Consider the following 26,116-nt stretch of genomic DNA (forward strand, 5'->3'; position numbering starts at 1 on the left):
AACATGGACAAACACTTTAATTACCATTTGATTAGTATTTCCAAGTACTTAAAAAGGTCAAAGCCAGAAACATTTCAGAAGAACAAAAAAAAAAGCAGACAAAGAAAAAATGGTACTGGCTAAAGTCTGAATCCCATTTATTAATGTAACCCAAAAAGGGCTCCAATTGAGAGGTGACCACTGTGAGGGACCTAAGAAATAAAAGCGCTGTGACTAAAAGAATGTCAGGGTGGATGAAAGCTGATAAATATGCCATTTGGTAGGTGTTTTTGCTGAAGGTCCAGAGGACAGCATGCTGAGTGCATATTTCACTTCTGGCTCTTGGAGACGTATACCTCCTGAGGCTGTTGCCTAAAAAAAAAAAAGCACCTTAATGTTTGCTTACCACTGCTCCTTCTGCCCTGGCTATTTCACTCTGCTGTTGGATCTCTATACCTCACCACCACCATGCCTAAAACAATAAAAACCGATGAAACAGTGGATATTGTGCTAACTTTATTTACCTGAAATTGCACCGTTCTATACTTCTGACTGCTTTTTTCTTCTTCTTTTACTTCTGCTACACTACACTGTCTTCTGCCTATCAAAAATAACATTCTGGAAAGATTATTTATTTTTTTCACCAGACTGCAGGTTTAGGATTAACACCATGTTGTGGCATTTGGTTTTACAACTGGCCCTCCACAGGTACAGGCTACAAAGTAAAAATGTTCAATATCTGCACATGTTAGCCAGGAGTTGTAGTGATGGCAGAGAAGAACAGCGGGTCCAACCAGCAGCTGGAACACCAAGACTCAAACAGCGACAAGTCCCGCTCTCTGCCACCCCGTTCCTGGCACCGCCGTCACCTCCGACACCATGCTGGCCAAGCATATGAGTCAATCCCCCCTGTTTTTATGTGATTGCGCCCTGCCGTGAATGCTCATTAGCATTTTTTTTGCTGCACAATTACTGGCCTGTCGTGTACCCATCTGTTGACTGAATTTGTGCAGCCAGGTGTGCTTGTTCGCATTTGTTTGCTCTTTTTATTTGGAATCAAATAGTGTTATTAATGCTAATTTGCACTGCAGTGTTGGCTGGAGCCACCGCTTGTAATCTGTCAGACACACGTGCGTGTAGATGGTGAACAGCCTGAGCTTTGCTTTCATGTTGGCGATCATTTTCTAAGGAGTAGGTGTCAATATTTTTAAAGTGCTGGGTATCTCATTTTTAGATGGTGGCTTTTTACGGCCTGTCTCCTATAAACTTGACTACATGGGAGCCCTCCGGCAGACTGGGCTTACGTCTCAGGTGCAGCTGCTTTTATGGGCTCTTTGACTATAAACTTTAACAGGTCGTGTCATAGCTGTGGAGTAGGAGGAAAAGAGCACTTATTTTTGGATTTTCAGGGTCTTAGAAGGTAGAGATCAGAGATCAGAAATACTCAATTGCACTTTAAAGGTTGCATTCATTGAGTAATTCATTTCATCAGTTGCGCCACAACAATGCCACACCTGCATGTAGAATTTACCTTATTATTGGGTCACAGTGCGCACTGCTTAGATTGTAAAAGGTAGCTGGCTGTAGATGAATTGCACAAATTCTATAATACATGGCCAATTTCTGCTTTTATAACAATGTAATCCCATGGAGACACTCCCCTTCCACCCAACCTTCGTGCTTCTACAGCAAATCGGCCTGTGTACAGGAGCAATGACTCGAAATCAATGCTCTCTTTGTTCTAGATGGCAACTTCCACCTGCCTGAGCAGTGGCTTTCATTTCCCCCTTTTAGAAGAAAAGCAGCATTTGCTTTGCCATTTGCACTTGTGTTTGAGAGAAGCAAGTTGATTTCATATATACATGGAGATCTAAAGAAGTCTACACCAAGACAGAAGAAAAAAAAAGCATAGTCAGAGACACTCGGGCTCCGGTGTTTGAGGGAGATACTGTATCAACAAATAGAAGCAACGACAAGGACTCAGCCGGGAGAGTAAATGCACCCTTTTAGCTTTGTTACAAATAGCCCTATTAGCATTTTAACCATGGATTTATTATAGGAACTATACACTGAACTCAAAGATAGGGGCCACTCACTTGATTGAAAATTGCTCTCCTGGCACATGAGCCAAAAACTGTCCTAGCTTGCTTCTACATTTTGCATCCCAGTAGACTGTATGCTAAAAATGGGCGCAGCCTTTGTGAGGTCACCCATTGGTATTCTGGCAAGCTTGGGATGTTTCTTTTCTTTTTCCTCTCTCTTTCTGAAGGCTCAGGTGGAGTTGTGAGCTGGGGTCTCCTTGCTGGTCCACCTATGGTGGTAATCAGGCCCTCTTAGGAAGCTGCTGCTTTGCTTTTTGTCCTGTAATCCTATTCTATCATGTTTTTTTAACAATAGATGTCTTTAGCATTGACTTGAACCAGAGCAATGAAAAGACAACACTGTGTGACGTTTACTCTGTGAGCATCCCATTTTATTAAATATGACTGAAAATTAGTAACTTCGCTCATAAATCTATCAGGACTATACTACACTCTAAAAATATGAAGTAATTATTCTTTTTGGGGGTTATCACAGCTTGTCAATTGAGTGGTACCTGCCAGTGTACACTTGATGGTAGAAGGTCTTTTTGATATAATAAAAAGGTCAAAAAGCACCCATTCATTTCTGTATTTTTATCTATCCTTACACTTGAAAGTGGATTGGATACATTCAGTAATTAACACGCATGACTGTAGCAGGGAGTTGGTAACTTAGAAGGCAAAAAAGAAGGTTGGTATCCATTTTCTTGTTTCTTTTTGCAACTAAGGGGAGCTCATGCAGAAAGTCAGAAAGGAGAAAGGAGTGCAGAAAGGAGATTTTAACCCAGAACCAACTGTCTACCGGGCATTTGCCCTGACAGAGCGCACCCTGAACAGCTCACCAGTCTATCACAGGGCCTTTCCAGTGTAACCACAGGCCAGAAAGCAAACATGACAATATAGTCACATGATGCTAACGAGTGAATCATCATTATGCTGTGCATTATGCATACATGGGTCTTCAGGCTACATTATTTTTTTTATTTTTTTGTCCGATCACATCACTGTCACTGTGTGAGAATGACTGTGAGACAGGACAGAATATACATTGGTCAGCTTGCTGTGTTTCACAGCATGCACAATGCCACTGGGAAGGAGGGCCAAGGGTCGAACTACTGGAAACAACAGTGTGAATGATACTGGCTGACTTGCATCTGGAAAAAGCCTAAAAAGGAGGGCCAGGAACAAGACTGAATACGCTAAGTTGTCCTTGATTGTCAGTCTTTCACTTAGTCGTGAAGCGTCTCCACATAATGAAGGTAAAAGTAGTATATACACAGGCTTTGAGAAACAACACCCAGAAGAAATCCATTCAAAATAAAGCCTTCTCTCTTCTTCAATTATGTGTTCCATTGTGAAAACAACCAGAAACCACGTCTGAGTACAGTATACTCTGCTGATTAGCTTAGTAATGCACTAATAAGAAACCCCATAAACCAGCTTCAAACCACAAGGGGAAAAGTTTAGCCCAGACAGAAGTTTTACAATTATCCCTTTTTGGGTGTTAGCAGCAACCCAAGTGCATTCCAGACAGCACCACGAGAAAGCAACTCAAAGTGCATGAACTCAGCTTTCAGGATAATGAATACAGAGCAATTCAACTGCATGAAAGCAAATTGAGCAGCCAGCAGCACAAAATCAGATTCAAGCACCAGTGAATCATATTTCTCACAAAAAACCCCCAAACAATAGCAATGAAGCTAAGTGAAAACTAGCCATGACATGAATGAACCTTCAGTCCAATGACATAACAGTGGTTTGGGTGACAGCATGCTCCTTCACAGCACTGACCCTGCATATTAAAGACAAAATAACATGAGAGTACCTGGTACTTTTAAATGTGACAATAATGGGTCCTGACCAAATGGTCTGTAGACCTTGTGCGCTAATGTCTGGTCACAGCTGCTTTGACAAATTTGTATTTATAGCTCGCCTTGTCTACTTTCTGGGGTAACAGAGATATAATGTTTCTCATCATAAGGAATTTTCACTTTGATCAACCTCTTAAAATCATAGTAAAATGCTTGTTTTCATTCCTAAACTCTGACACAAACCCAGTGTTTTTCAGTGCCTAAAGCTGATCAAGTTTTAAATGCCCTAACTCAACAAATCAAAGTGAAAGAAGCTAAAAGCTAAAGAGTAAAACAAAAAACTAAAAAGCTCCTCAAATGGACATGAACCAGCTTCTCCTGACTAACAAACCTATGTTAAATGTAACTGCCACCCCTCCAACTGTCCTAATATAGACTTTGTGGGTCTTTAGACTGGGACTGTTAGCTCTCAGCAGGAAACTATGCATATAATCTGGAGATGGAGGAGACAAGAACAAATGGGATGCAAACATATTGGTTGGTTATTTTTGACTCTTGTGAGTGGTTTGTTGGAAATTAAATTAAGTTAGTTAGAAATGAACAAACTGACTATTTAGTCTGATATCAGGTAATCAGTTTTACACAGTAAAGAAAAGCCACAAGCAGCAAACCAGGAGATACTTAGCTCTAACGTTGGTGTGACAACAGCACAAAAATCCAGCATACTGCACCAAGTGAGGCCCACCCAAAAAGCATAGGACAATGTGTCATCCATCTGATTGGCATGCGAACTGGCAGGCTGACCTGACAACCATCTGACCACCATGGAAAAATTGAGAAAACACTGATGCTGTTGGCATTTTTCTGAAAGCAACAGTGATGGATGTCAGGATGTAATATTGTCTATGCTGTATAACTGAGTGAAGTACAATGTCAGTGACAGCGTGACTCTCCTAATCGATGATCTGCTGTTTCCAGGTTTAAGCTGAAACAGTAACCTTAATGGCTAGACTCCTATTTTCTCCTTCCTCTATCCTGTTTATATTTACTGAGGTTCAGATTTACAGAAAACACCAGCTTATTATGTAGTTTTATTTTTAACCATCATTTTATCCCACAGGTTCTGGAACATTGAGCTTCGGGCCAAAAAAAGTCTCTCTCCCATTCACAAACATGTACTCTGGGCTTTTATCAGTGACGTTTTTTTATGTGTAAAAATAATGATGCACAAATGAAATATAGATGTTGGGCTCATTTGAAGGTATTACAGGATTTGAAAGTATCTGATTTTTTTTTTTTAAATCAGGCTGATTTCATAGTCTATCAGTGATCCATTTTTAATGACAAAGTAGTCAGGCATCATAGACTGACAATAAGAAAAACTCAGCTGAGGTGCATTTCTGCAGATGGGTTAAATTCAGTTTTTAACCCTAAAATAAATCTTTTCCCTTCTTTCCTGTCACCCAGTTCACTCCTCGGATGTGCCATGGATTTTCAAACTTAAAAATACACAGCACACTGACAGGCATTCACAACCCCTCCAACAGCCTCACGCACACAAACGCACACACACGCACACAGTCACATAAGAAGAGACTCTATCTCCAAGCTACAGCCTTGACTGCATCACAAGTTCGTAACCTCACACACGCACACGGCAACACCAAAATTTGAGCATGTGCAAATACAACTGCAGAGTCCCATGAGAAAGTGCACACATGGACAGATGTACATACACACTCATGCTCTCTCCATCAAACACGCGTGCGCGCACACACACACACACACACACACACACACACACACACACACACACACACACACACACACACACACACACAGTCATCATCCCACTGCTCATCTCTATTCCCCTTGCTGTCCAGTCCAGTTCAGGTTGGTCGTCTGGAGAGTGGAGGCAGGCTGAACCTGTCCACTCTACTTTCTATCATTGTCTGGCAGCAAACCTACAGGGTCAAACACAACTTCACTTCCCCTCAAATGTCTCAGCAGGCCTTGATTGATCCTGCCTGGCACCACAGAGGCCAGTGGAATGGAGAAGGGAAACTGCAATCCTCTGCAGATCTGGCACCAGACTATAAGGTCAGATTGCTAAAGGAAAGGAGTCTGATGGGTTGCTGGATGTTTTAGGATTTGGGGAATGTAACATTTATGAGCACCTGTTTGCCCTCTAAGGGCTGAAGCACTGTAAACACAGAGAGTGGAACAAATTGCTGTAAAAATACAATATTTTGTACAGCAATGTACAGTTCTTTGTGAGTACATATAAATACTGTAAATGCTGAGACGAACAGCAAGTTACAGTACAATTCTGTGATTTTTTTTCTTTTATGACTGTAATGACAGACAGGAAGGTTAGTGAAAGCTTACAGTGCTTTACTCTAAAGCTTATATTGTACACAAAACATGATTTTAAATTTACAGTAAGGCATATTAGAGTCAGTAAATAAGAACATACCTGCTTCCTATATCAGGGTCTACAAAATGATGCATACTTCTCATGAAAAGAAGTTTGAAAATCTAACTTTTTTCCATACTTTTATTTATTGAAGGTCTGATGATGTATCATTCTACTGTAAATTTATAGTAGAATGTAAATAGCATCATAGCATTTCAACTCTAAATTTAACTCTATTCCAAAAATCGTCTGCTATTCTTCCTAGGGTTAGCATTGTAGTTATGGTTATTTATCACCCATTAACATGAACCAGGTTACTGCTGCCTCCTCTAGGGTTAGGATTCATTTCATATTTTTATTATTTATTTTGAAATGGAACACAAAACCTCATTTATGAGATGTCTTTCTAATGTAGCAACATTTTGTAGTTTATGAATAGTCAAACTGTGCATTAAAAGGAGATCTAATTCAGCTGCTGCATGAAACATGAAATACCTTCCATACTGCTACATTGTGTAGCAAACCCATGTTGCCACAGGATTATTTATTTATTAATCACAGCCAAAATAAGAAAAAATAAAAACCCCAAAACAAAGAGAAATGGTTTCTCTCATGATACAGTGATAGATGGCGAACATCATTCAGGCATCTTGGGAAGTAAAATTTTGGAAAAGAAAGCATTTTCCAGTATTCAAATTCACTAACCTCCTCCCTTTGTGCCTGTGATTAGCCTGGCAGCAGCCGCCGCAATCCATCGCTGCATGTCTCAGAGAGATGCTTAATGAATGAGATCAGTCAACAGAGACTGGCAGCTAGTCACACACACTCGGAAGAATGGCATTTGTTAGTATTTTTTATATATATATTAACAGCATGTCCTTAGAAACAATGTGTGCAGTTTCTATAAGAATAGATCGGTGAGCTTTAGTTTTGGATTGCTTTCTTAACAGATGAAACTGATTAGCTTTAATGTATTGAAGGTATTGGGATATTTTCAAAATGATTGCTGATAAATGAGCACAAGACCTCCTCCAAAAAGCCACGCCTTACAAAAAAATCCATTACTCCAACCTTGTGTTTGTCCTGTGTGTGTCTGGTTTCAGCTGTTCCTGAAAAAATGAATCCAAGTGAAAATGACAGGGACAGACAGGGAAATGGATTCACTAAGTGTGAAGAAGTCCTTGATGCCTACCTGCACTGAGGCAGATTCCAGTTTATATCAGCACTACAGACATCATGGGACATTTCCAGGTGTTACTAGATCCTTCTCTAGTGGACTGAGACTCCACATGACTGGTTGACATTTGACAAAAGCCTTGGAGACTTTTTATGACGAGACAGAGACTCGCAGAGACGTCCAGATGATGAAATAGTCTTCACCAACAAAAACTGGCTTTACAGTGCTTTACAGCAATTATAGAAGCCTGAGAATCACCACGTGATTACCAATCACTTTTTGGAAAATCTTCTTAAAAAAATACCCAGATAGCATATTAGCCCAGCTTGCTTGTAATTCTTGAGTGACTGATAAGTGCCTCATCATTCCTCACACTTTCCCAGCCTGAAAGAAGTCTATAACAGCATCACAAACAATGTGAATGTGGGGAAAAGTAACAGTGCATCATTATCACGCTGTTACCATGGATTCTATTGTTAAAAGTAGTACATCCACCGCTGTATCCAGAAGAGAACTGGTGAAATAATAAGGTATTACTTTTTTGGCTCTGGTGTGGCAATCAGGGCATGCTAGAGCAAAATCTCAAAAAAAAAAAATAAACATAGGAGGCATAACTTATTCCCTTTCTGTGCTGTTTCAATATCCCTTATCCACCCCTGTAAAATATCCATTAGGGGTATCTTTCTGTCTCCTTATTAACCTCCTTATTATTTTAATTTTTTATTTGGGGCAGCCTCTTTGAATCCACCAGTGACAGGATGGTTTGTGAGCTATTGTGCTGTCACAGCTTTTTGCTTATGGCTGTATGTAAACAAAGGCCAACAGCATCCAGACCACAAATTAGCAAATCTGTTCACAGCGTTTGATGCCTGTGTGCTCAAATTGACATAAACCACTGAAACCACTGCCAGATCTCTGAATCATACAATTGGAGGCATCGTGTGGGAAATGAATGAAAATGTGGGAGTAATTTGTGAAGACGACTGCTGTTACGCTGTTACTCAATCCCAAATAAAGAAAATGCTGTGTTAATGCATGGGGGTTGTGCACAGGTTAAAGGACAGAGTCATAGATACAGCACTCAGCTGCAGTAATGAAGCCAATAATGCAATAAAGTCTAAGACAGTAATTACAATTATCACATCAGCCAACCATTTCCTAGTTTACTATTTCTTGATAGAGATGTGTTTGTCAAGCCTCGCTAGAAGCAAGGCTGTGTTATTGATTCCAGTTAATTGGTCAGAGGCCAGATGGACATATGTCCAAACACAAAATGTGGGATATTTCATGATATTGGCATAGTAACAAGTAAGGATGACGAAGATTATGTCTTTGAAACACTACTATGCTAATGCTATTACTGTAAGCATGTCAAGTAGTACTGTGTTAACTTTGACAGACCTTGAAATAAAGAATTCTTCTGTTTGCTAAAAGCATCAAATGCCCCATTGCTCAATCTAATAATCTCTGGGCTCTTTGGTCGTACATCCCTCTGTGTGATTAGTCAGTCAGATCTGGTTAATGCTATTAAACTTTAGATGGATTTAGCTGAATTGTTTTCTTTCAGGGCAAGTAAGGCAGCAGTGCTTGCCCTTTGAAATTTAAAATAGACAGTAATTAATGAAATGAAAAATTAAAGTAAATTCTGTGCTTACATCTTCAGCAGTGTTCTTGTGGACAAACTGTCGTCGATCTGGAGACCAACAGAAGGCCAGTGTGCTTGATTGAACTTCCACTGCTTAGAGATCAGTTATGTCCATTAAGTTAAGACACACAGAGACATGTGTGGTAAGATAAATAAAACATCAGTCTGTGACTAAAATCTTAATACAGTTCTGTGGAATAATCAGAATTTAATCATTTAAAAATATGCTAAACCTTAAACACTGATCCATGTAACACTGAAAGGGAACATCTTACAGCAGAATAATTACTTTTCCATGTGATACTTTAATTACAATTTGCCAATAATACAAAATCATGGGTGGTTTGGTATTTTCATGGTGTGGTACTGCTGCTTTAACAAAAGCAAACGTTCTATAAAGTTCCTCTACTGCTCATTATTGTCAGCTAATGGTAAATATTTTGATGGTAACTAGAATAAAAATATTTAACAATTCTTCAGCCCAGAAGGAACATGAAACAACAGACAGTAAGAAAGAAGTGGTATGTTTAAATCTGATCCAATTTGTGGAGCAACAGTTGTGAAAGATTTATTTTTCTTTTCTCTCGACTTTCCTGTTTTTTTTTTGTTGTTGTTTTTTTGCTTTGATAGACCTTCTGGTTATCCTGCTTTGACTGTCTGTCAAGGCCAGAGTCAATTATGAACCATTGTCCAATCACCCATCCACACTGAGCTATAACCTCTACTAAAACATCTGTGGAGTATAAGAACATTACACTACCTCGATATATTTCTAACTTGCTAACTCTCTATAGCACTGGATCTCAAATTTACTCTGTCATGGCTCACTTTAGAAGCTCTCAAAAAAGATCAGAACCCTCAATTTTTGTGATAAAAATAATAAATTTAAGTTGAATTTGATCCTGGAAAGAGACATAAACCCTCTGGTGTGTGATAGCGAGGGCATTTGGCATAAATACTTGGAGGTACTTGTGAATAAGGTAGATCTTTTAAAAGTGAGCTCTAAGATTTGTGCTAGTATCATTTGTTGCGCCTGCATTTTGCTTTCTTATTTTGAGGTCCTGACCTATGGCTCCTCCAGTCTCAAATAGGAAATAATTTCAACTGCATGGCAATAACCAAATGTAGTTTTTGGTTAATAGCAAGAATTGACAGATTTTTCCCCAGTGATAATTGTTGTTGTGTTGTTGTTGTTTGAAACCCAGGCATAGCAAAATTCATGCAATAGTATCTGCAAACTCTTGCTTATTTTTTTCCCAATAAAAAGTCTTGTAGAAGTTTAAGTTTCGATTCTCCTTAATACAGCTTTTTTCTTTTTGTGTGTTTTTTGTGTTGTATTTTCTCTTTTTTTTTTTTTTTTTTTTGCCTGTCCCGTTTGGCTCTTTTGCCATCAGAATTGTTGTCTAAAGGCAAAGAAAGATGCCCAACGGATTTACTTTACCAAATTGACCATCCCAGCCTTGTCGTAATGGTCCATTTGATTCACCTTTTAGTGTTTATTTTATTTTCACTTACTGAATACGGGACAGACTTGACTGGGGGAAAGAAGGGGAGAAAGAAAGAGGGAAAGAGAAACAGCTGAGAAGAGGGACGGGGGAGAAGGGCAAAAAACAAAAACCAACAGAACGGGGAGAAAAAAAAAGAAAAAGAAAAAAAAATGCATATATCGATCACCTGGATCACCTGCTGAGAAAGAAAAAAGAAAACAAGCAGAAGAGAACAAGAGTAATAGAATAAACAACATCACAATGATATATGGGAATATGACAGTAAATACTAAATATTAAACATTATTGTGCAGGACATAAGATCAACAGAACACAGTGTGCTTTGAGGTAGGAGCCAAAAAGGGTGTAGTCTGTGGGTGTGATCACCCGTGTGTTCACCTGTGAGCATGGACGTGCTTGTTTTTTTTTTTAAAAAGGTTCCTTCATGTAATGATCTGCTAGAGGGTGTGGGGGGGCCACAGCCCCGTCCTCCAGGGCATGAAGCAGGTATGGAGGAGATCAAAACTCCAGATATCCAGAGGCCCCCAGAACACAAGAGACCAAGGAAGACTAACAGAGGGGCAGCCGCGCCACTGTCCCAGAAAGAGCTGAGGAGAGTCCCAGATGAGGGCTCACTCAGCAGCCGCAGAGCAGAAGCCAGGGGGAGTTGCAGTGACGCGCCCGTGAGCTCCGCCGGCAGCCAGCCGTGCCTGAGTGACCGAGCCCCAGGCCGAGAGGCCAGGGGCACCCCACCCCTGAAGTGGCCTGAGCGAGCCCCAGGCTCCAGGCCCCGATAAGCGGCCGCCAAGGAGTGAGCCGGTGTGTACCTGGACGCCCATCCCCGGACACAAAGAACCACCAACGCACTGATGTCTGAGGGAGTCCACCACTGGCAGGGGAAGTGGTGGTGGGGGGAGATAGGCCTCCAAACCTTGGAGGGCCTGAGATGTCCCCAGAGAGGTGGCGTCTGACACCCAACCTGACATATAGACACAGACATACAGGCACACACAGATACAAACATCCATTCCCACCCTCATGCTCTCATATGCACTCACTCCACACTCAACCAACGTGGAGACAGACATAAAGAGACGCTGTACACACGATCACACTCCCCAAGCGTACTCTACGAACCGGGTCTAGGTACCCTTGCCCCTGGAAGGGGGAACTGCACCCAGACCCAGGTGGTGTTACCCTTTTCCCTGCGGTGGGGGGAGGCAGACCGCCCCGACTCCGCAGCAGCAGGGAGGCCCCACACTCCAGACCGCAGTCGGACGGCCAACTCCTCCTCCTAGTCCCCCGCTCCAGCAGGCCGCAGAGAATGGGGGTGAGAGAAGACTCCAAACCTCCCTCCACCCGCTCATTGTAGTGTTGATGCATGTGTGTTCTAAGGTGCATTTAAAACCCAGGAGGGCATGGAGCTACCTGCCAGAGAGCAGCAGGTAAGCGCATAGTCCCTCCTGATAGCCCTCAATGTCTACGTGTATTTAAAATTGAGAGGTGGGCAACGACACCAGGGGTGGGGTGTACACCCTGATGGTAATTTGGATTCCGTGTATCGTGCCCACCCCCAAGATCCTATATGTATGTGTAATGAGAGTGTGAGTAATGTGAATGTCTAAGTTGTGGGATAAAATTGAGGCAGAGGCAGTCAGAAGGGGACAGGGGGGGGGGGTAGCCTCCTCTGCACCCTGGTGACATACCCCTACTCCAAGGTCCTGCATGTGTGGGTGGTTGTGGTGGAGCGGGAAGAGGGAGGCAGCTGGTGATGGGGAGGGAAGGAAGGGAGGGGCAAGTGACCCCTCCCTGGGGCCAGCTCCCCCGCTTACCCCAGTAGGCACCCCCATACTCCGCGACCCGCCAGGGAAAGGGGGCCCAGGCCCATCCAGACCGGGGCCCAGTGCAGCAGCGCCTCCCAGCCCCACAGAGCCCGGGACATGCCACCCAACCCCACCACAGAGAAAACTGCACCCACCCCACCATCCACTCATCTTCCAGACTACATAAGACAATAAACGCCCAGGCTGAGATCTTCCTCCACCTCTCCTGTATCTCCCCCTCCTGCAGAGAGAGTTCCTGAAGAGAGGAAAGTTCCTGCAAGATGTGACAATCTCCGCCACCAGTTGAAGAGCCCCCCAGGTGGCTCGATGCACCAGCGGCACCCAGCGCCAGGGCTGGGCCCCCATGCACCCACCTGCCCACAACCCCGGCAACACACCAACCAGGACCCAAGCCCCCGAGGCCCGGCCCAGGCCCCAGCCCAGAGACGGAGCGCCCCCAGAACCTCACGCCCATCCCGGACCCACCCAGGGGCAGCCAGGCTACCAGGTCAGTAACCCACGTCCGTCAGCACAGACCCTCCCCTAGCCCCGCTGCACGCAGCCGCGAGGAAACAGTCACCTGAGAGCCAACAGAGCCCCTAACCGGACATGACTGCTACCCCGGGTTGAGCCCCCGAAGGAAGATGCCTCCAGGGAACCCCCTGACGCCCTAAGCCTGTCCCTACCCCCACACCAATCACAACAGTGAAGGAGGGACCAAACTATGACCCCCCACCCCCACTAGGTGATGGAGCTGATCAAAGGAGCCCAGAGCAATTGATCTGATGTGGTGGCAGAGGCTGTATCAAGACTAATGTAATCTAATAGATAATTTCTATATTGGTTAGAATTAAGATTATTTTTATTTTTCCAGTTCATGAGGACTGTTTTCTTGGCTATGCATAGGGCAGTGAAAACCATATGGGCGATATTCTTTTCTGAAGTGACATTAGCTAAGCTGCCCAACAAACACACTAAGGGGGAAGTTGGAATGTTACATTTCAGACACTTCGATAAGTCTTCACATATCTCGCGCCAAAACTTCTGAACTGGTGGACAGAACCAAAGAGTGTGGATATAATTGTCCGGTGAATTGGTTTGGCAGTGTGAGCAGTTGTTGGTAGACGTAAAGCCCATCTTGAACATCCGATGACCTGTATAGTGCACTCTATGAAATATTTTGTATTGAATTAATTGAAGACTGGGATTTCTAATTAGATGAAAGGTTTTTAAGCAAATCTGAGACCAGAAGTTTAGGTCTAAGTTAACTGATAAATCCGCTTCCCATTTTGCAATAGGAAGTGATATTGATTCATCTGTTTTAGAAAGCATTCTGTATATTTTGGATAGTAATTTGGGGGTTTTAAGAGTAAGAAATTGAACCACACTTGGTGGTGTTTGTAGTTCAACTTGACCCGGTTTAAATTTCTTTTTTACTATGGATTTAATTTGTTGATATTCTAAAAATCTTTTCTTGTTGATCCCATATTGTGTAACTAGTCTGTCAAATGAAATAAATTCTGTTCCTTCTAGTATATGTTCTAAATATTTGATTTTTGTTGTATTTTCCATGGTTATCCATGCCAGAGCTCCAGTGGTTTCTCACTTCAACAGCGTGACCCAGTCTACATTTAAAAGAAAAAGCTGCTATACACATTTAATTAGATAGTTACATACAGTATTTCCTGTGCATGCTTTATAATGCATATGCATGAATTACATTATGTACAGCAAGTCCCCGCTGATGTCAAAGTCTTCATAGTGAACGTAATTAATAAAACATGTACAAACTTTGCTAAGGAAAAGAACACTTGTTCTGTTAATTAACCCTTGCACTTAATGCACTCATGCATTTCATGGAAAAATCTTGAGTTTCCTGAGTTTTTGATAACTGGCTTGCTCCTTCACAGAATACCTGAATTATGAAAAAAGTATGGTGTTGATGATACATATGGACTGTGAACAACTTGTCAGAGCACACTCTTTGCAGTGACATAGTCAAATGGGCTGTGCACTGCAGCCAACTCTTTCCCAAACACCCACATCCTTTGAAGAGGAGCTTCAGCTCTGTGAAATGACTTCAGATAGACACAGGGTGCAAAGGAGATTACACCAAAAGAACATTTCATTCTCTTTCTTTACATAAGGCTCTTAAAAAAAGGCAAGATTCCACCATTTATTTGACATAACTGGTGAAAGTGCTAAAAAGCTACAAAAACAGCGAGTCGTGTTGATATGGCCTAAATTTTCAATCTTGTACTTGGTGATTGTAATAATGCTAGCTTGAGAATAGGAAGTTGTAAAAAAATAAATAAATACATTAAATACAGTACAGTTACCCGTACCATGAAAGACACAAACTAATTAAGTCACAGGTGACATTTTAAGGACAACAGTCAAATGATTGCAGGAGTGGCAACTTTGAACCAGATTGACACCAATCTTCATTATGATTTCTGAAGACTTTCTGAAGAGCTTTCAAAGGTTTTTTTTGGGACGTTGGCTGCTTTTTGTCACTCATTTGCAGTCCAGTCCTTGTACTTGTTTTTAAATTGTTTAAACTGTTTCAGATTGTTTAAGGTTTAAACTGTTTAAATCTTTAAACAGTTGTTGGTAACATCAGGTTTTTGCTGAAGTTGCATCAGAAATGGCGTCAATGGAATCGTGGCTGTCAAAAAGCCATTCTTGAGGAAGAGAAACAGGAAGAAACTGCTGAGGTATGACACATTACACAACAACTGGACTTTAAAGCAGTGGCCTCAGGGGTCGTGGGGTGATGAATCTAAACTTAAAATTTGTGGTTTAACTTGCTGGGGCTTTGTCAAGGTTTAGTGCTGCTTTTCTGCCAGCACATTCTATTAATTGGTGGAATTACGAATGTAGACAAGCACCAAGAGATCTTAAACCACCATGCAACACTGGCTGGATAGCATCTGATTGGGAACAACTTCTATGTTCAAAATGATAATGATCCTAAACACTGTTGGATACACAGTGGAACAATATCAGTCATGGATTGACCTCCCCAGACCACACCTGACCTTAAACAGTGTAGAATAATCTTAATAGACAGCAGTGTTGGCCAAGTTACTTGAAAAAAGTAATCAGTAACTAATTACTGATTACTTCCTGAAACAGGTAATCCTGTTACTTTACTGATTACTTATTTTCAAAAGTAATTAGTTACTTAGTTACTTTTTAAAACATGATTTATCCCCTAAATAGGTAATAAAGCAATAGATCTTTTAGCCCAATTCTACTTTTTCTACATAATCCATCATACAAAATGTAATCAAATGGAAAAGTCTCTTTTTTTTTAACTTGTTTTATCAGTTTTAATCTTTTAACTTTATGCAACAAGCAAAAATTTAATTATATGCAACATTCTCTGACTGGAAGAAATTTGTTTAACATTTAAACCTATTTTCTGCACATTCCAGCATATAAAATAAAATAGTTTTTTGTGTTTACACTCACTCTTTCAAATAGATGCAAGTAAAACACAGCAGAAAATAAATAAAATCAAAGACTCAGCGGTCCTGTTGCTCTATTTTCACCTGTATAGAGATTGACAGACCACGTGACTTTCGTGCATTGCATGCCGGTAACTCGTGGCAAAACAATCCAAGTACCGCATCAAATGCAAGCATTTGCAGCACCGCAAAACGTTCATTCTTCGGTTCCAATAAATTCTTGCTTTTTCTTTGCCCCCCAAAAAGGTATGTACAAAACGAAGGAGAACAATGCCGGTCCGTACAAAGACAGACTTAATGAAAAGTCAAAGAAAAGATACGAGGAAAAAAATCAAACCAGTGAAAGTGTTAGATCCTTACGAGCACACAGAGGGACAAAATACGTTAGCGTGCTGCCCAACTTCACCACGCTCATATTTATAATTATACGGTTCTTGGAGTGAGTGCATACACTCGTGAAGTTTAGTAACTTCAGGTCACTGCAACAAGCCCAGGTACAGTTTACCGACGGATGGGTACAGGACCTTGAAATGCACCGTGTAGAAAGTAAAGACCATCATACGAACAAAGGTAAGTTTACCAGTCTCACAAATTGTCTTCATAAATACACATTCGTTGACCGTTTATTAATAGGACCTTTGAGCTCAATGGTAATTAATTAGTAGTAGAAATAATTTCTGGTACCCATCACAGAAATGTAGCAGTGACAATAATATTGTATGCTGTAATCGTACTGGGCAATTAGTGATACAAAACAACTGTTTTATCCTGTGAATGAAAGTATATGTTTTTGTCAGTGTACCATGGTAATAACAGAAGCGAAACACAATATTGTGTCAGGACAATTTACTATTTATGCACAATAAATAAAGGAGCATAGTGCGACAATTTCTGTTCAGCGCCAGACTTGCTTGTAACCTATATCACCAATTATGTTATGAAAAATGACGCATTAACTACAACAGCAGACTGACCTTTGTGGAAATGCTTGGAGCAGACTAACCTGTGAGCTGGAGTGTTCTAGGACGTTATATTTTATCTTTGAATGGCTGCAATCCAGTTGCCTCTTTGTTACTTCGGAAACATGGCTCGAACAATTTCTCTTCAACGACGTAATCCGATAAAAACGATCTCTTTACCCGTCGGCTTCCCGTGGCTGTCATGCGACCGGCTATTGCAGTTAATAATACAACAGCTTCTTGCCATTTTTTGTGTTTCTTTTTATCGCTGTATAACTGATTTCAATTCAAAGCCTGCGTGCGCTAGTACCTCTTGCCACGAGTTCCCAGAATTCTTTGCGGTTTTACCCCTGAGTGACGTCACATTTTCAATCTCAATTTCAGGACTGGGCAGGGCAGGCGGAGGTTTGCCCTGGTGCAGGTGTGCTGCAGCGGTCAGTGGAAGGATACGGCAGTTTCTCTGTGAATTTCACATTCCAGCTGCAGCATATTTGGTGCTTGTGTAACAGACTTAGAAAATAGCTTAATGAATTTCCTCAAAATTGATGTGCTTTGTGAATAGTTGGAGCCACCTGGTGGACAACCACAGCAACTGCAACTGTTAAGGTTCCAAATTGCTGCACAGCGCATGCCTCAGCAAAGGAAAAAAAACTCCCAAGCTGGTGGTAGGTGCTAGTGAGCGATACTGTTGTCAATTTTGTATGTGTATTAATGAAAACATTCTTACAGTGGTAATTGTCAACGTGTATTTTGATTGTAAGCAGTACTAGCATGTATCCTGAAAGTTACAGGCATTTTGATGCATGGGTAGTAACTTTATTCACGAGTAGCATTTTTGTTAGCATGCTAAGCTAATACTCGTTAGCTAGTCGGGTGCTTTTTGACTTGCACTCAGCTCTAATGTTTCTCTATGAGATTGTAATTGTTCTAATTCTTTTTAACAGAACTGAATGTTGCAGTTGCTTTGCACACTGTTAATTAGTGATGGGATTTCCCGCTCTTTTTAGAGATCCGGCTCTTTCGGTTCGGCTCACTAAAAAGAGCCGGTGTTCCAGATCAACTGGCGTTTAGATCAACTGGCGTTGGTCGAACAGATGTGTGGCAGTCTTGCGTTTCAGGAGCTCCTACCGACAAACCAGCAAAAAAACGCCAAATGTGTCATCTGTGACACTTGTGAGGTTGTCTCAAACACACTCCGTCAGTCTTGATGCTGTTGAACAACAAAATGTTTAAAAATGTGGCGAGTTTACCTGGTGATATCCTCATGCGCGACGCGATCGCGAAAACAGCAAACAAGTAACACCACGCCGTTGTTGTTCACAGGACAGCAAGAGTAAACGATCGGGAGACCCTTGTCGTCGTTATCGTTCCACTCGCACGGTTTATTTCACCGAATTCAGCGTTTCTGCTCCACAAATAAAGCGAGCAGTTTGCTCTGTGCACCAACATGGAGTCGAGTCAACCAGCGCCACCTCTGGCCAAGTGCCACAGCCTACAGCCAGATCAACTGGTGACACACATCTGCAGCACGTTTGAATTCGTGTCATGCACATTTGTACCTTTCAATTGTGTGTTTGTGCGTCATGCAAATAAACCTTTGAAATGAATGAAATGATATCATGTATTTATTATCAGCCTACATTTGTACAAAATGCCAAATGACATACACATAGTCATAAGAATCACCATCCTGATATCAACACTTTTGCCCATAAGAAAAATGTCGTGAACAAATATATGACACACCAATATTTCACCAGTGTTGTAACTCACATGTCGCCAGCATAGTCTGCCTGTGTCTCCCCTCTGCAAACGCACATTTCAGAGTTGGATGTGATATACAGTCTGCATAAGTGTGGTCAATCCCATAACGATCCGTAAGGGGATGGCAGCTACGCTGAATGTACAGCAGTCACACAGTGATCAGCAATAAACAGTCCCCAAAACTTCCATATAATCCCCAATGTGGAGCCCATCTACTGACTACCACATAGCAGCTGGACCAGTCCCCAATGCAGGTCAGTCCACTGCTGCCACCTGTGGCCAAGTACCATAGCCTACCACTAGATTAACTTGTGACACACATCTGCACCTGCTGCTATGATCACATTGAGTAAAGGCTGAGTGGCTGCACTCACACGTGGTGCATCTAAATCTACCCACAAATATGTTGAAACATGCAATGCCAGCAATGTGGATTGTCAACACTACAAACAATCAGTAAGCAAAGACTACACGGGTCAATTCCTTCTGTGTTCATTCAACACCCGCTACATTTGTAGTCGCCTACTGCAGAGGGGAAGTCGACACACACTGTGTGGTACCACTTCCCACAGAAGGTGCATTCAATCTGCAAGGAAAAGTAGATTGTCAGTGTCATTCAGCTGGAGTCAGGCTCTTGAGTAAAGCAACTAAACATGTCACAGTGTACAGATACTGCATATTTCTGTGCAACAGTCTCATCTGTGCATCACTTGCTGTTTCCATGCGTCCTGTAGGTGCTCTAGTGTCTTTGAAGTGCAGAGGCATGCAGGTCACCTGAACTAGAATTCCACTGTTGGTGCATCAAAGTGACATGTCACCCAGTGATGTTGAAGTAACCCAGTCAAGGTGCGTCCATCTTAGGTATTGATTCTGTTATCTTACCCAGTCATCGGTTTCTGCACCTGAGCTTGCCTCACCACAGGCACGACATAGCTGGGAAATGTCATCTATAAATACATATGTCACAATGTGGATACACACATAACTGTCACAAATGGAGGTCCAAATGCCGTTTCCCGGGTATACCTGAGTTTTGGAGCAGAGAGAGCGCTAGCTCCGGTCTGAGCCTGGCAACCCCCTCCTCGTCAACAGGGAAAGATATATTGGTCCCCGAAAGTATTTGTTCTGCAAGCTGAACATTGTCTACTCATCAGAATCTGTCCATTTAGGTACAATACACCATGAGCATTGTACTGACCTTGCATACAAAGACGCCACAGGATGTTAGGTCCTGCTGTTTTGGATGGGCAACAGTTGAGCATGTCCATTTGCCGATGGCTGGACATTTCCGTCTAACCAGAGCTCTTTCAAATGTTAAAAAAAAGAAAAAACAGATGGGTACAAAAAACAAGAAAAGGAACAGGTACTGAATGTCATCCAGTGCAGCAGCCTTATGTGATCCACATGTACAAGTTAGAAATATGACTGCTGTGGTTAACATTAGCCTGTCGTGCGTACCTTGTCACATCCCTGCACCTATCGAGTTGTGCTTGTGTTGCCCCAAATGGGTCAACAAAGACAGCCCGCATTTCTTTCAGATACATTATCTTGAAAAACAAATGGAGATCATGTTAAACCTAGTTGGTTCACGTCAAATTCTGATGGTTGTGTGGCGTCTTACAATGAGTGTCCAGTGTCTGTTGTCACAGACTGCCCCAGCTGCCACGTCATAATTCAGCAGATCCAGCTACAAAGTGAAGATCGTGGCATTACATCATGAATAGTCGTGAATGAGGATGGTTACATGTCAAAGCCAACTCACCTTCCTGACACCTTTCATGGACCCCTGCCAAACTGATGTCACGAAATAGGAGTCCATAATCAATACAGCGTGTTGGCGCCCCACCAGTGTCAAATATGCATTTATGATCTAGGGGCACACACGGTACATTGTCATTCCCGTCCAATGAGGTGACCACTCATGTGGAAAACATCTACATACCTCACTTTCCAACTCTTTCCCAGGGGCCAAATCTGCAATGTTCTCCGCAAATAGCTTGTAAGGCCCAATTCTGGACCACAGCACCTTTCCCCTTTCACCAGCCCAGATTCTGGTTATTACTGTGAAGACAACATTGTCAGGAACTTGTCAGACATATCATTTGTACATTGTCTGCTTACTCACCATTTTCGGGGTCACAGCGAGACTGCACCAGTGCTGGCCCCTGGCAGGGTGGCGGTGACAGTGGGGGTGCTGATGGCCCCTGGCAGGGTGGCGGTGACAGGTTCTTTAGCTTTGCTGGGACCCTCTCCTCAGGCTGGAAGTAGTGCGTCAGTTGGTCAACGTTGACCTTCACAGTCCGCTTGCCCTTCCCTGACACCAAGTCAGCACTTTTGCCTTCCAGCTTCACAATCCTCAAGGGTCCCAGCATATCAGCATCCAGTTTGCCACCTTTTCTCTGTTCCTGCCTCACATTTTTCCGCAAAACCATGTCTCCCACCTGGAAGCCATCCTCCTCTCCCCTTTCTGCCTTCCCCCTGCGGATCTTGTCTTGGGTGGTTTTGACATTTTTGGTTACGTCAGCGTAAACCACCTCCTGGGATTTTAGGCCCTCACACACGTCTTCATTTGAAATGAGTTTAGTGACCATGCCCTCTGTAACCTGCCAAAATACAATGACTGAGTAACTGGATTAGGATTGAGACATCTTCTCTCTTGTACATTACACCATTTTACCTTGTATGCCTTTGGGATCTCCGATGGATACCTTGCCTCTCTGCCGAACATGAGGTAATATAGGCTGTATTGTGTTGTCAGCTGCTTTTTTGTCCTCAGTCCAAACATGGTTGACTGCAGGAATTTGTCCCAATTCTTGGGCTCGTCACTCACCAGTTTATTGAGGGATCTGAAATGTCAATGCATGAATACAATATACTAAATGGCCATCGTTGTGACATAGTTACAGCACAATATATAAATGACAGTATTGTACCTCTGGATTGTGCCATTTAATCTCTCCACCAAGCCATTGGTTTGGGGATGGTATGGTGAGCAGAGGCTTCTTCGGATGTCCAGGGTTTTACACAGGCCATAGTTGACCTTGAAAAGGTGATCACATTGGTCATCCAAGCTGACATTACATATGCGCTTGAGCTACTAATACCCCACCTTGTTGCAGAACTCTGAGCCCTGGTCTGTTAGCAGTCTTTTAGGTGCACCAAATTTGTAGAAAAAATCCAGAATACAACTGGTGACCTCATCTGCAGTTTTGTTTTTCAGTGGGTAGGCCTCTGCCCATTTGGTGAAATAGTCAACCATCACACAAATGTACTGATTACCACCATCCGTTAAGGTCAGTTTACCCACAAGATCCATTCCAACGAGCTCAAAGGGCTCTGTGACCTGTGAGGGGGGTAAAGAAGAACATGTCACATTTGATGTATTTGGACAGTAACAAATATGCTGTCTGTGTTACTGTACCTCGATTGGAATGTATCCTTTCTTTTCCTTAATATTGGCCCGCTTACACTGGCATTGTGGGCACTGAGCAACCTATTGCCAAATTAAGTAACATTACATGTTAATGATCAGCAAAGTGCCTTGGAGCTGTAGGTTATATGGGTTAGTTAGGAGCAACAGGGTACGAACACAAGACATACGAACAACAGAGAAACAAACAAATGTAGAAAAAAACAAAGGGGGGGGGGGGGTTCTTGGGTTTCCACAATGCGTTTGAGGCTCATTCTGACAGAATGTGCTCACCCATTTTTTAATGTCACCCTCCATGCCAGGCCAGTAATAGCGTGCCATGATGGCACAGTGGGTCTTCTCCCATCCACAGTGTCCACCAAAGTGGCTGGAATGAAATTCCTCAAAAATGTCATTTGCCTCCTTGGCAGTGCAGACCACTTTTGCCAGGTTCTCCGTTCTGTTCTTCTTCTGCCTGCATACATAGTACAGGTCTCCATCTCCATTGGGCATGTGGGGCGAGACAAGAACAAACAGACAAGAGGGAATGTTCACATTGACGCACAATGCTACACTCTGATGGTTTACATGACATTATCCATTGTACTCACCATTTATCCTGAAGGTCTCAGCTCTTCTTTTGATTGTATATCTTTCCCTGCTGGTTGATCCTTCAGGATAGCGATCGTGGAGCTTGAACTCCAGAAGCTCCCTCACAATTCTGGGATCCATTTCCCTCACCTACACCTGTCCACCTATCTACCTACTCCACTGTACCACAAACACACAGACTAACAGACACACCACACAAACCAACTAGCACACCTCAGTCACTCACTTTCAGGAGTCCACTCTCTCACAAGCTCTTCCCAACCACACTGGCTATAGTTGCCTTCTAATCACTATCTAACTGCTGTAAATTCACTGACTGCTACCACCTCACGAAACCCACAGATGTTGGTTGTACTCACTGGGCTTATATAGACTGCATATGACTACCAATTCCTTCCAGCTGTGCTGCTTAATCACCTATATTGGCTACCAGTGTTCCTAGCAAACACCACACGGTTGCCTCATGTGACTCCAGTTGCACAATTGAAATATACAGAATCACAGTAGAGACATAGGCAGCCTATTCTGACAAGGTGTGTTGTGAGCACACTGATGACATATTTCTATGTGATCTATGTGTGGAATGCATATTGTTGTTGGGTAATAACATGAACAGAAGGAGTTGTGATGTCTACAACTTCATGTATATGATGGGATTTAAATGGATACACAATTGTGTTTCATGTGGTTGCATGGTTTATGGGACAGCAAAGACAACATTGACAATTACAAATGTGTTGTGCAGGTAACATATTCAAACGTGGTGATGGGACCAGCTGCAGATGTGTGTCATACGTATATCTGGCTGGATGATGGACAGAAGGAATTGACCCGTGTAGTCTTTGCTTACTGATTGTTTGTAGTGTTGACAATCCACATTGCTGGCATTGCATGTTTCAACATATTTGTGGGTAGATTTAGATGCACCACGTGTGAGTGCAGCCACTCAGCCTTTACTCAATGTGATCATAGCAGCAGGTGCAGATGTGTGTCACAAGTTAATCTAGTGGTAGGCTATGGTACTTGGCCACAGGTGGCAGCAGTGGACTGACCTGCATTGGGGACTGGTCCAGCTGCTATGTGGTAGTCAGTAGATGGGCTCCACATTGGGGATTATATGCAAGTTTTGGGGACTGTTTATTGCTGATCACTGTGTGACTGCTGTACATTCAGCGTAGCTGCCATCCCCTTACGGATCGTTATGGGATTGACCACACTTATGCAGACTGTATATCACATCCAACTCTGAAATGTGCGTTTGCAGAGGGGAGACACAGGCAGACTATGCTGGCGACATGTGAGTTACAACACTGGTGAAATATTGGTGTGTCATATATTTGTTCACGACATTTTTCTTATGGGCATAAGTGTTGATATCAGGATGGTGATTCTTATGACTATGTGTATGTCATTTGGCATTTTGTACAAATGTAGGCTGATAATAAATACATGATATCATTTCATTCATTTCAAAGGTTTATTTGCATGACGCACAAACACACAATTGAAAGGTACAAATGTGCATGACACGAATTCAAACGTGCTGCAGATGTGTGTCACCAGTTGATCTGGCTGTAGGCTGTGGCACTTGGCCAGAGGTGGCGCTGGTTGACTCGACTCCATGTTGGTGCACAGAGCAAACTGCTCGCTTTAGTTGTGGAGCAAAAACGCTGAATTCGGTGCAATAAACCGTGCGAGTGGAACGATAACGACGACAAGGGTCTCCCGATCGTTTACTCTTGCTGTCCTGTGAACAACAACGGCGTGGTGTTACTTGTTTGCTGTTTTCGCGATCGCGTCGCGCATGAGGATATCACCAGGTAAACTCGCCACATTTTTAAACATTTTGTTGTTCAACAGCATCAAGACTGACGGAGTGTGTTTGAGACAACCTCACAAGTGTCACAGATGACACATTTGGCGTTTTTTTGCTGGTTTGTCGGTAGGAGCTCCTGAAACGCAAGACTGCCACACATCTGTTCGACCAACGCCAGTTGATCTAAACGCCAGTTGATCTGGAACACCGGCTCTTTCGGCTCCGAACCGGCTCTTCAGGTTGTTTTGTTGCTTTAATTAATTTATTATTAACAATAATATAAAATTATGCACAAAAGGAATTACTAACGTAAAAACAAGTGGTTTTATTTATATATGTTTATATATAAATATATGCGGTGGCCCCTAGAGACAAAACACGTACAAACTCCAAAACACATTTCTAGCATGAACTGAACTTCCAAAGCAGAGCTACTAGATCACTTAAATGACACAATTGAAAGCATGTGTGTATTGTTTGTGTATTTATACACAGGCACTCATATATATATTCAAATAATTTAAAAAAAAGTTCATTTACCTGTTATTACCACACACCAAATCCGGTCGTTGGTACTTGCTGGCTTGTGTAGCCACAAGATAACAAAGGCTCAACACTGCGCCCAGCATCCTGGAGCACTTCTGTTGTCTTTTGTACGTGTTTTGAGTTTTTATGTGCTTCTGAGTTTTTATATGCTTCTGAGTTTTTACGTGCTTCGGAGTTTGTACGTGTTTTTACGTGTTTTGGAGTTTGTACGTTTTTACGTGTTTTGGAGTTTGTACATGCTTCAGAGTTCGTACGTGATTTGAAGTTTGTATGTGCTTTGTCTCTAGGGGCCACCGTAAATATACTTTTATTTATTCACTCCACATAAAATGTAATAAATAAATCATATAATACAAAAATCAACTATTCACATTTCAAGTTTTAACTATTTAAATTTTCAGCTTTTTCCTTTCACAAATTTAAAGTGAAAAGAACACAAAACACTGCAAACCACAACACAATTAAATATAAATTATAATATGAAAACTAAAAGAACATGCATATTCTCTGTCATATGGACCTGCATAAATAAACTTTCTCAATCCTTTATCATCTGCAACCGAAAATAGTTGTGGATGATTACTATACCTTTCTAATGTTGTTGTCCCTCCCTCTCTTTCTCTCTCTCTGGCTCTGTTCCTGTGCTACTGAGTGTAACTACCGCCCCTCCCCCTTCTGCCCAGCATAAAGCACAAGGCTCGCGTGCAGAGTGAAGCGGGAAAAAAAGTGCGAGAGAGAGGCTGAGAGAAAGAAAAAAAAAAAAAACCCCACGTGACGGCTCGCGATAAGGAGCCGGCTCGCGTCGTTCACGTCAAAGAGCCGGCTCTAAGAGCCATTTCGTTCGCGAACGACCCATCACTACTGTTAATGAAGACTGTGTGCTGTTTTCTTTGTACAAGTTGCCAGAATAAAGAGGGAGCCCAGAGTAAGGGCAAGTCCAGCGTTGCAGTGCCGACCTTTCTACATGGGCATATCACACCACTTGCACAATAGACTCACAGAACAGCAACAGCTACACTTGCTCGGGCGTTTAGGGGTTTTTTTCGCTGTAAAAAGAAGTTTACTTCCCACACAGTGAGCAGCGGACGCTAATGTTTTTGTCACTTTTTACGGAATCA

The 26,116-nt window shown here is 42.3% G+C and overlaps 1 long non-coding RNA gene across 3 annotated transcripts; it reads right to left on the reverse strand.

Moving 5' to 3' along the window:
- Positions 1-19,688: 19,688 nt before the first annotated feature.
- On the reverse strand, positions 19,689-20,800 carry LOC113016773 (uncharacterized). 3 transcript variants are annotated; one of them, XR_003271299.1, is made up of 3 exons: positions 20,074-20,800; positions 19,814-19,919; positions 19,689-19,747 (listed from the first exon to the last, which is right to left on the reverse strand). It is a non-coding gene; the product is annotated as an uncharacterized LOC113016773 (long non-coding RNA). The 3 variants fall into 3 exon arrangements; XR_003271298.1 differs by having other exon boundaries at positions 19,692-19,919; positions 20,074-20,485; positions 20,558-20,800; XR_003271300.1 differs by having other exon boundaries at positions 19,692-19,919; positions 20,074-20,302; positions 20,378-20,800.
- Positions 20,801-26,116: the final 5,316 nt, after the last annotated feature.

The sequence above is a fragment of the Astatotilapia calliptera genome, chromosome 23 (assembly GCF_900246225.1).
Source record: "Astatotilapia calliptera chromosome 23, fAstCal1.2, whole genome shotgun sequence".
NCBI classification, from domain to species: Eukaryota; Metazoa; Chordata; class Actinopteri; order Cichliformes; family Cichlidae; genus Astatotilapia; species Astatotilapia calliptera.